This window comes from Triticum aestivum, chromosome 6D (assembly GCF_018294505.1).
Source record: "Triticum aestivum cultivar Chinese Spring chromosome 6D, IWGSC CS RefSeq v2.1, whole genome shotgun sequence".
In the NCBI taxonomy this organism is placed as follows: domain Eukaryota; kingdom Viridiplantae; phylum Streptophyta; class Magnoliopsida; order Poales; family Poaceae; genus Triticum; species Triticum aestivum.
Genome location: NC_057811.1, coordinates 367,836,160 through 367,845,191, shown reverse-complemented (window position 1 = coordinate 367,845,191; position 9,032 = coordinate 367,836,160).

Here is a 9,032-nt window from a genome sequence, read left to right as displayed (position 1 = left end):
GGAAAAAACCTCACCGGACCTGTCAGGTGGTGCCGGTATGGCGGAGTGGGCGGGTTTTGTCCGCACCTGGCACGCACGCCGTGGAGCAGGGCGGGAGGGACGAGCGGCGCGGCGGCAGGCAGGGCGGAGGGAGCGAGACCCGTGACGTGGGGGGATGGGGGGTGGTGGGTGGGGTGGGAGAGCGGGACGGGGGTCAACGCTGCGCCCTGGGAATCGCCTACCCCGGTCGGGCTTAATTACGGCGGGCGGGACTCCGCTCCACTCCACTGCGCCGAGGAGAGGCGGGCGCGTGGATCCGCGCGGCGCAAATTGGATGGCTTTGGCGGGGCCGGCTTTGAACTTGGACTACTGCTGGACGGTGGGCTCCTCTGTTCTCCTCTCCTCGGTGGAGCGGGCGTTTCGAAAGTGCAGCGACGCGAGGGCAAAGGCGACGGGGAGGCCAGGGGGAGAAGATTACAGTTTACAACGGGAACGAGGAAGCATCCCATATGAATCGCCCGACGTTTATCGAGAGGAGCTTTATTTCTTTTGTGATGACAGTGTAAACTTACTCCACTGTCAACATGTGGAGATTTATCGCATGCCTTCACGTGCTTTTTACCAAGTCAAATTCGTCGATATTGTGGCCTAGTTCTTTTGGCGGCTGATTCTCTCATAATCTTGAGAATTGACCCAGCTTCTCTCAGAATCTTGAACTCATATATATTTTACAATCCTAGCTAGTTAGGATGTAAACAGCTAGGATGTAAAAAAAAATATGGGTTCAAGATTTTGGTAGAAACTAGGTGGAGGATCGATTCTCAAGAGCCTGGGAGAATCGGCCAAAAGAACTGGGCATGTGTCGGATACGTTCCAAGATTAGATTGTAAGAGCATCTACAACCGCATCTAGTGCGTATTCAAGAAAAAAACTCTACAACCGCATCTAGCTAATCCGACCTCTCAAACTTCGGGGACGCGCCCGCAGACAGTGACTGGTCACATCTTAAATATCTTCTTCCACAAGCGGACACCTCATTACCAAATCCTCGAATCCATGCAATTACATGGAATGTAAAACCTAGTCTAAATCTTCGTCTGCGCTAGTTCATCTTCATGTTTGTGTCCTATTCGGCGGCCAGCTAAGCCCCTGGAGTGAAGGTGCGGTCGCCGGCGAGGAAGAGTGGACATGGGACATGGAACGGCTTACAGGACGCAAGTCGTCGCCGTCTCCCCACCCTACTATTTCCTCGTCGGAGCCCGAGGCCTGGACATCGTTGCTCAATGTGAGGTCCGGGATAGACCCCTTGTAGTTGGAGCCCGACACCTCTAGCACGACACAATTGCGGCGCCAGGGGGCGGTCACCTGTACCGGCGCCCGAGCGGCGTCCAACTCCGCCTCCGAGGAAAGGCGCGTGGATCCGCGCGGCGTAGCGTGGGCGCCCGATTCCGCAAATTGGATGGCTTTGGCGGGGCCGACTTTGAACTCGGACAACTATTGGACGGTGGGCTCCTCTGCTCTCGTTTCCTCGGTGGAGCGGGTGTTTCAAAAGTGCAGCGACGCGAGGGCAAAGGCGACGGTGTCGGTGCGGAACGATAGTCTATGGGATCAACGGGCCCCTTTTGTGGTTCAGTGAGGGGAATTCACTAAACGTCGGGAGCAGGATGAACAGAGAGCGCGGCTATCGTTTATCCAGGTTCGGGCCACCTTTCAGGTGTAATACCCTACTCCTACTTGATTATATTGGGAACGTGGATGCACAATTACAAGGAGCGTTCTTCCGCCGGCAAGGCGTGGGGATGGCATCTACACGAGCAAGAGTGTGTGTGAGTTTGAATGGGTTCGAACCCCTCTAAAGGTTGCCCTGGTCCTCCTTTTATAGTGTAAGGGGATACCACAATGGCAAAATAGGCATCGCTAGGTGTCGCAAGTAGGAGAAACCCCGGCAAGGGTGTTGCACCGCTTACCGCAGCTAACTCCTATTATCTTGACACGCTGCTAGGACGGGTGTCGATAAAGGTAATTTCATTCCCGGTATGCTGCCACGTGCTGGAGATCTCCACCTAACTACCTGCGGGCTCAACACCTCATCGCCCAGCGACCAGCTGGCTAGAGAGGTGGAGCGCTAGTAGTTGCCGGGGCCCGCGGGCGACGGAGCTTGTCGGGTCTTCGCCTTGCCGGCAAGGGTTGCTTCTATTGTAGATCTCGCAGCTTGTTTCAACCCTTGGTCTTCTTGATGCGCTCATTGATCTCCGAAGAGATGTCTTCTTGAGTTTGGTCGCTTGTTCGGAGGATCCAACTTGGCGGGGGAGCTGCTACTTGTCTGTGCATAAGTCAGGGTAGTAAACACTCATGTTTACTGCACCGACAGGAGTCCCCGGGCCTAGATCACACGTGTTGCCGGGCATCGTTGGGCTAGGCCCCAATAATGCACAAACAAGCAACGTTTATCCTGTCTGAATTGGCACCTGTGTCTTGAAAACTTCTTTGCTTCTTCATTAATCTGAAACCAAGCAAGCCCTTGGCTTTCCTCTAGTACCCTCGCCACTTAGGCGACATACTTCGTTCACGTCAAAAACTAAGTGCGCAAGCACGCGGGTCACCACCAGGTTCGACCAGAGCGGGTCGACGGTCACGCGTGGCTTGAGGTACCTGCCATGTTTGTCATCACTCCCTTATTTTACTGCACCCCCCCCCACGAGGAGGATATGGCGCGAGACGTGGGATTGGCGCAGAAGGACGGTCGCGTAGATAATGCTTTGATCAGGGGGAGCCAGGATGCCGGATTGGCGAGACTGAGCGGTTGATGGAGCAATGCGGTTGCTAGGATCGCAGGTCATGGGATTGGTGGAACGGGACGATTACCTTAGGTTAGTGGAGAGCCAGCCCCCGCGCTTCTCCCTATAAAAAGAGGGGCCGCGGGCGACGATGCTCATCCACCTCCCTTCTCTCCATCCCATCTGCTTCCGGTGCCATCATGACGAGAGGAAGAGGTCGAGCTCGTGCTTCCACCTCCCTTTATGTGTCGTTGCTACCAAGGATAAAACGATGGGGTCTATCTCTACATAGATAGATCTTGTCTACATCATGCCATCATTCTTATTGCATTACTCTGTTTCCCCATGAACTTAATACACTAGATGCATGCTGGATAGCGGTCGATGTGTGGAGTAATACTAGTAGATGCAGGCAGGAGTCGGTCTACTAATCTTGGACGTGATGCCTATATAATGATCATTGCCTGGATATCGTCATGATTATTTGAAGTTCTATCAATTGCCCAACAGTAATTTGTTTACCCACCGTTTGCTATTTTTCTCGAGAGAAGCCACTAGTGAAACCTACGGCCCCCGGTCTCTTTCTCATATTATTTGCCTTTCTGATCTATTTACTTTTGCTTTTATTTTCAAATCTATTAAACCAAAAATACAAAAATACCTTGCTGCACTTTATTTTATTTGGCGTTCGATCTATCAATATTTACAACTTTCTCCTGTCCGTTTGCCAATTTCTGGCGCCGTTACCCGAAAGGGATTGACAACCCCTTTAACACGCGGGGTTGCGAGTGGTTGTTATTCGTGTGCAGGTGTTGTTTACGTTCTGTGGCTTGGTTCTCCTACTGGTTCGATAAACTTGGTTTCATTGCTGAGGGAAATACCTACCACTGTTGTGCTGCATCATCCCTTCCTCTTTGGGGAAATACCGATGTTGCTTCAAGCCGCATCAATCATAAATCCACAATTCATCGGATCTCGGCAAACACGCCGCAAAAGAGTATTACATCGAATAGATCTCCAAAAACATCGAGGAGAACTTTGTATTGAGAATCAATGAGAGAGAAGAAGCCATCTAGCTACTAGCTATGGACCCGTAGGTCTATAGTAAACTACTCACGCTTCATCGGAGAGGCAATGGTGTTGATGTAGAAGCCCTCCGTGATCGAATCCCCCTCCGACAGGATGCCGAAAAAGGCCCCAAGATGGGATCTCACGGGTACAGAAGGTTGCGGCGGTGGAAAGTGGTTTCGTGGCTCCCCCAGAAGTTTTTGGGGTATTTGAGAATATATAGGAGGAAGATCTAGGTCAGGGGGTCACCGAGGGGCCCACAAGGTCGGGGGCGCGCCCTCCACCCTTGCGGCTGCCTCGTGGCTCTTCTGACTTGCACTCCAAGTCTCCTGGGTGTCGTCTGGTCCAAGAAAAATAATCGCAAAAGTTTTATTCCGTTTGGTATTCCTTTTCTGTGAAACTCAAAAACAAGGAAAAAACATGAACTGGCACTGGGCTCTAGGTTAATAGGTTAGTCCCAAAATTCATATAAAATAGCATATTAATGCACATAAACATCCAAAACAGATAATATAATAGCATGGAACAATAAAAAAATATTGATACGTTGGAGACGTATCACTTCTCTCTATTCCTTTTTATTTTATCTTTTGGCAAGCACCATGTGGTGAGGAAAGATCTAGGTGTTGGGGAACGTAGTAATTTCAAAATTTTCCTACGCACACGCAAGATCATGGTGATGCATAGCAACGAGAGGGGAGAGTGTCGTCCATGTACCCTCGTAGACCGTTAAACGGAAGCATTATGACAACGCGGTTGATGTAGTCGTACGTCTTCACGATCGACCAATCCTCGGTACTGAATGTACAGCACCTCCGCGTTCAGCACACGTTCAACTCGGTGACGTCCCGCGAACTCACGATCCAGTAGAGCTCGAGGGAGAGTTTCGTCAGCACGACAGCGTGATGACGATGTTGATGAAGCTACTGTCGCTGGGCTTCGCCTAAGCACCGCTACGATATGACCGAGGTGGATTATGGTGGAGGGGGGCACCGCACACGGCTAAGAGATCAATCATCAATTGTTGTGTCTCCAAGGGGTGCCCCCTCCCTGTATATAAAGGAGTGGAGGAGGGGGAGGGCCGGCCCTCTCTATGGCGCGCCCTAGGGGAGTCCTACTCCCACCAGGAGTAGGATTTCCCCTTTCCTAGTAGAACTAGGAGCCCTTCCAAGTAGTAGGGGTAGGAGAGAAGGAAAGGGAAAAGAGAAGAGAAGGAAGGAGGGGGCGCCGCCCCTCCCCTTAGTACAATTCGGACTAAGCCTTGGGGGGGCGCGCAGCCTCCCCTCTCTCTTTCCCCTAAAGCCCAATAAGGCCCATATACTCCCCGACGAATTCCCGTAACTCTCCGGTACTCCGAAAAATACTCGAATCACTCGGAACCTTTCCGAAGTCCGAATATAGTCGTCCAATATATCGATCTTTACGTCTCGACCATTTCGAGACTCCTCGTTATGACCCTGATCTCATCCGGGACTCCGAACTATCTTCAGTACATCAAAACACATAAACTCATATTACCGATTGTCACAGAACTTTAAGCGTGCGGACCCTACGGGTTCGAGAACTATGTAGACATGACCGAGACACGTCTCCGTGTTGGGGAACGTAGTAATTTCAAAAATTTCCTACGCACACGCAAGATCATGGTGATGCATAGCAACGAGAGGGGAGAGTGTTGTCTACGTACCCTCATAGACCGTAAGCGGAAGCGTTATATCAACGCGGTTGATGTAGTCGTACGTCTTCACGATCCGACCGATCCAAGTACCGAAAGCACGGCACCTCCGAGTTCTGCACACGTTTGGCTCGGTGACGTCCTCGCCTTCTCGATCCAGCAAGAGGGGCGAAGTAGTAGATGAGTTCCGGCAGCACGACGGCGTGGTGACGGTGTTGGTGAAGAACAATCTTCGCAGGGCTTCGCCTAAGCACTACGAAAACTATGACGGAGGATAAACTAGAGGAGTCGGGGTTGCCGGCACACGGCTTGGTGTTTCTTGATGTGTCTTGGGTGCTAGCCCTACCCCTCTATTTATATGTTGAGACTTGGGGTCGAAACTTGGAGTAAAAGCCTCCACAAAGTCGGTTTCACCCGAAAGGCAAGAGTCCTTCTCGGACTCCAGGGCCAGACGCCAGGGTTTCCGGCGTCTGGACCCAGACGCCAGGGACCCTGGCGTCTGGCCCCTAGACTCCGCAAAAATTCCTTTTGCGCTTTCCAAAAACCTCGTGGGCTTTCCCCTTTGGCCCAGATAAAGTGTTCTTGTGCCCAAACATTTCGGGAAACATCCGGAACCCCTTCCAATGGATTCCGGAACCTTTCCGGAGGTCAAACACTACTATCCACATATCAATCTTTACTTCCGGACCATTCCGGAGTTCCTCGTCATATCCGTGATCTCATCCAAAATTCCGAACAACATTCGGTCACCAACATACATAACTCATAGTACTATATCGTCAACGAACGTTAAGCGTGCGGACCCTACGGGTTCGAGAACTATGTAGACATGACCGAGACACCTCTATGGTCAATAACCAATAGCGGGACCTGGATGCCCATATTGGCTCCTACATATTCTACGAAGATCTTTATCGGTCAGACCGCATAACAACATACGTTGTTCCCTTTGTCATCGGTATGTTACTTGCCCGAGATTCGATCGTCGGTATCTCAATACCTAGTTCAATCTCGTTACCGGCAAGTCTCTTTACTCGTTCTGTAATACATCATCCCACAACCAACTCATTAGTTGCAATGCTTGCAAGGCTTATAGTGATGTGCATTACCAAGTGGGCCCAGAGATACCTCTCCGACAATCGGAGTAACAAATCCTAATCTCGAAATACGCCAACCCAACAAGTACCTTCGGAGACACCTGTAGAGCACCTTTATAATCACCCAGTTACGTTGTGACGTTTGGTAGCACACAAAGTGTTCCTCAGGTAAACGGGAGTTGCATAATCTCATAGTCATAGGAACATGTATAAGTCATGAAGAAAGCAATAGCAACATACTAAACGATCGAGTGCTAAGCTAACGGAATGGGTCAAGTCAATCACATCATTCTCCTAATGATGTGATCCCGTTAATCAAATGACAACTTATGTCAATGGCTAGGAAACATAATCATCTTTGATTAACTAGCTAGTCAAGTAGAGGCATACTAGTGACACTCTGTTTGTCTATGTATTCACACAAGTATTATGTTTCCGGTTAATACAATTCTAGCATATTTCCTTCAGTCTCCCACTTGCACTAGAGTCAATAATCTAGATTACACAGTAATGATTCTAACACCCATGGAGCCTTGGTGCTGATCATGTTTTGCTCGTGGAAGAGGCTTAGTCAACGGGTCTGCAACATTCAGATCCGTATGTATCTTGCAAATTTCTATGTCTCCCACCTGGACTAGATCCCGGATGGAGTTGAAGCGTCTCTTGATGTGCTTGGTTCTCTTATGAAATCTGGATTCCTTCGCCAAGGCAATTGCACCAGTATTGTCACAAAAGATTTTCATTGGACCCGATGCACTCACTACTAGAAAAAGGGCTATAGATGGGATTGACACTAATGGCGCACCAGACAAGCGGTGCGCCATTAGTATATACTAATGGCGCACCACCTTCTGATACGCCATTAGAGTTGAAACTACTAATGGCGCACCTGGCCCGGGGTGCGCCAGTAGTATAATTTTTTTTTTAACTAGTGCGCCTGTCCAAACATACTAATGGCGCATGCAGACACAGTGCGCCATTAGTAGTTGAAACTACTAATGGCGCACCTGGCCCAGGGTGCGCCATTAGTATAAAAAAAAAATTTAACTAGTGCGCCTGTCCAAACATACTAATGGCGCATCCAGAGACAGTGCGCCATTAGTAGTTGAAACTACTAATGGCGCACCTGGACCAGGGTGCGCCATTAGTATCCAAATTTTTTTTAACTAGTGCGCCTGTCCAAACATACTAATGGCGCATCCTGCCCACGGTGCGCCATTACTAGTTGTAACTAGTAATGGTGCATCCTGCCCACGGTGCGCCATTACTAGTTGTAACTAGTAATGGCGCACCTGGCCCAGGGTGTGCCATTAGTATAAAAAGTTTTTCGTTTAACTAGTGCGCCTGTCCAAACATACTAATGGCGCACCACCAGAAGGTGCGCCATTAGTAACCTGGATTACTAATGGCGCATCTAGAGTTGGTGCGCCATTAGTAAGTGGGCAACAACAAGATATTTTGGACAGCCTCTCCTACCCACACTCACTTTCTCCCCACTTCATTCTCTCCACCTCCTCCTTGTCTCGGGTGCCTCCTCTTTTTCACCTCATTTCCACCATAGATTCATTCAATTTAAGTGGTTAAATTACCTTGTTTTGATAGGTAAGTAAGGGGGGAAGCTATATTTATGTTGTTCTCCCTACAACAATGTGCACATGCACTTTTTATGGCCTAGCTAGATCTATGTATGTTCGTGGTGTTGCATATGTTTGTGGTGTTGCATATGTGTTTGTGTTTGGAGGTGTACCGGTATTTGAAATGCGATAGTTGCCAATATTTTGCCGGAATGTTGATTCATTTCCGTTTCGGCGAGAATTTTGGCATTAAGCATTCTTTTTGGTCCTATTTTTAGGGAAACTCATGCCAAATTTTTTCTTGGTTCTAAAATATCGTTTTGCTCTACCCCGCAGGCGACCATGGTCCGCATGATGACCGAAGGCATCGTGAATAGTTTTTGAGGTCCGCGAAGGCCGAGATGCTTCAAAAGAACGAGACGGAGATAAGTTGTCCGTGTCGAAGATGCAAGCTGAAGAGCCTTATTGCGGACCCGGAATCCTGGCAGGTGCGGGACCACCTGCTCTTGCGTGGTTTCATGGATGGCTATCGGTGGCAAGGTGATGAAGATGACTACGAAGTCGTCCATGGGGGCCGGGCAAGAAATGAGGAAGGGCAACAAGACAACCACCGCGGCTCGGGCGGGCGAGAAGACGAAGAATCCCCAGGAGATGATCACGACGGTGATGCTGTACACAGTCATCATGTAGAAGATGCAGGACATGATGATGAGGAAGATGCCGGAGCAAACGACGGGCATGATCATGAAGATGATGATGCCGGCGGAGCAGACGACGCTGGACCATCGATGGGCTGGGTGCAGGACCCTCATATTCAAGAGCTGCTTCTCAAGCAGACGGATAACGCAAGAGCTGCCGCCCG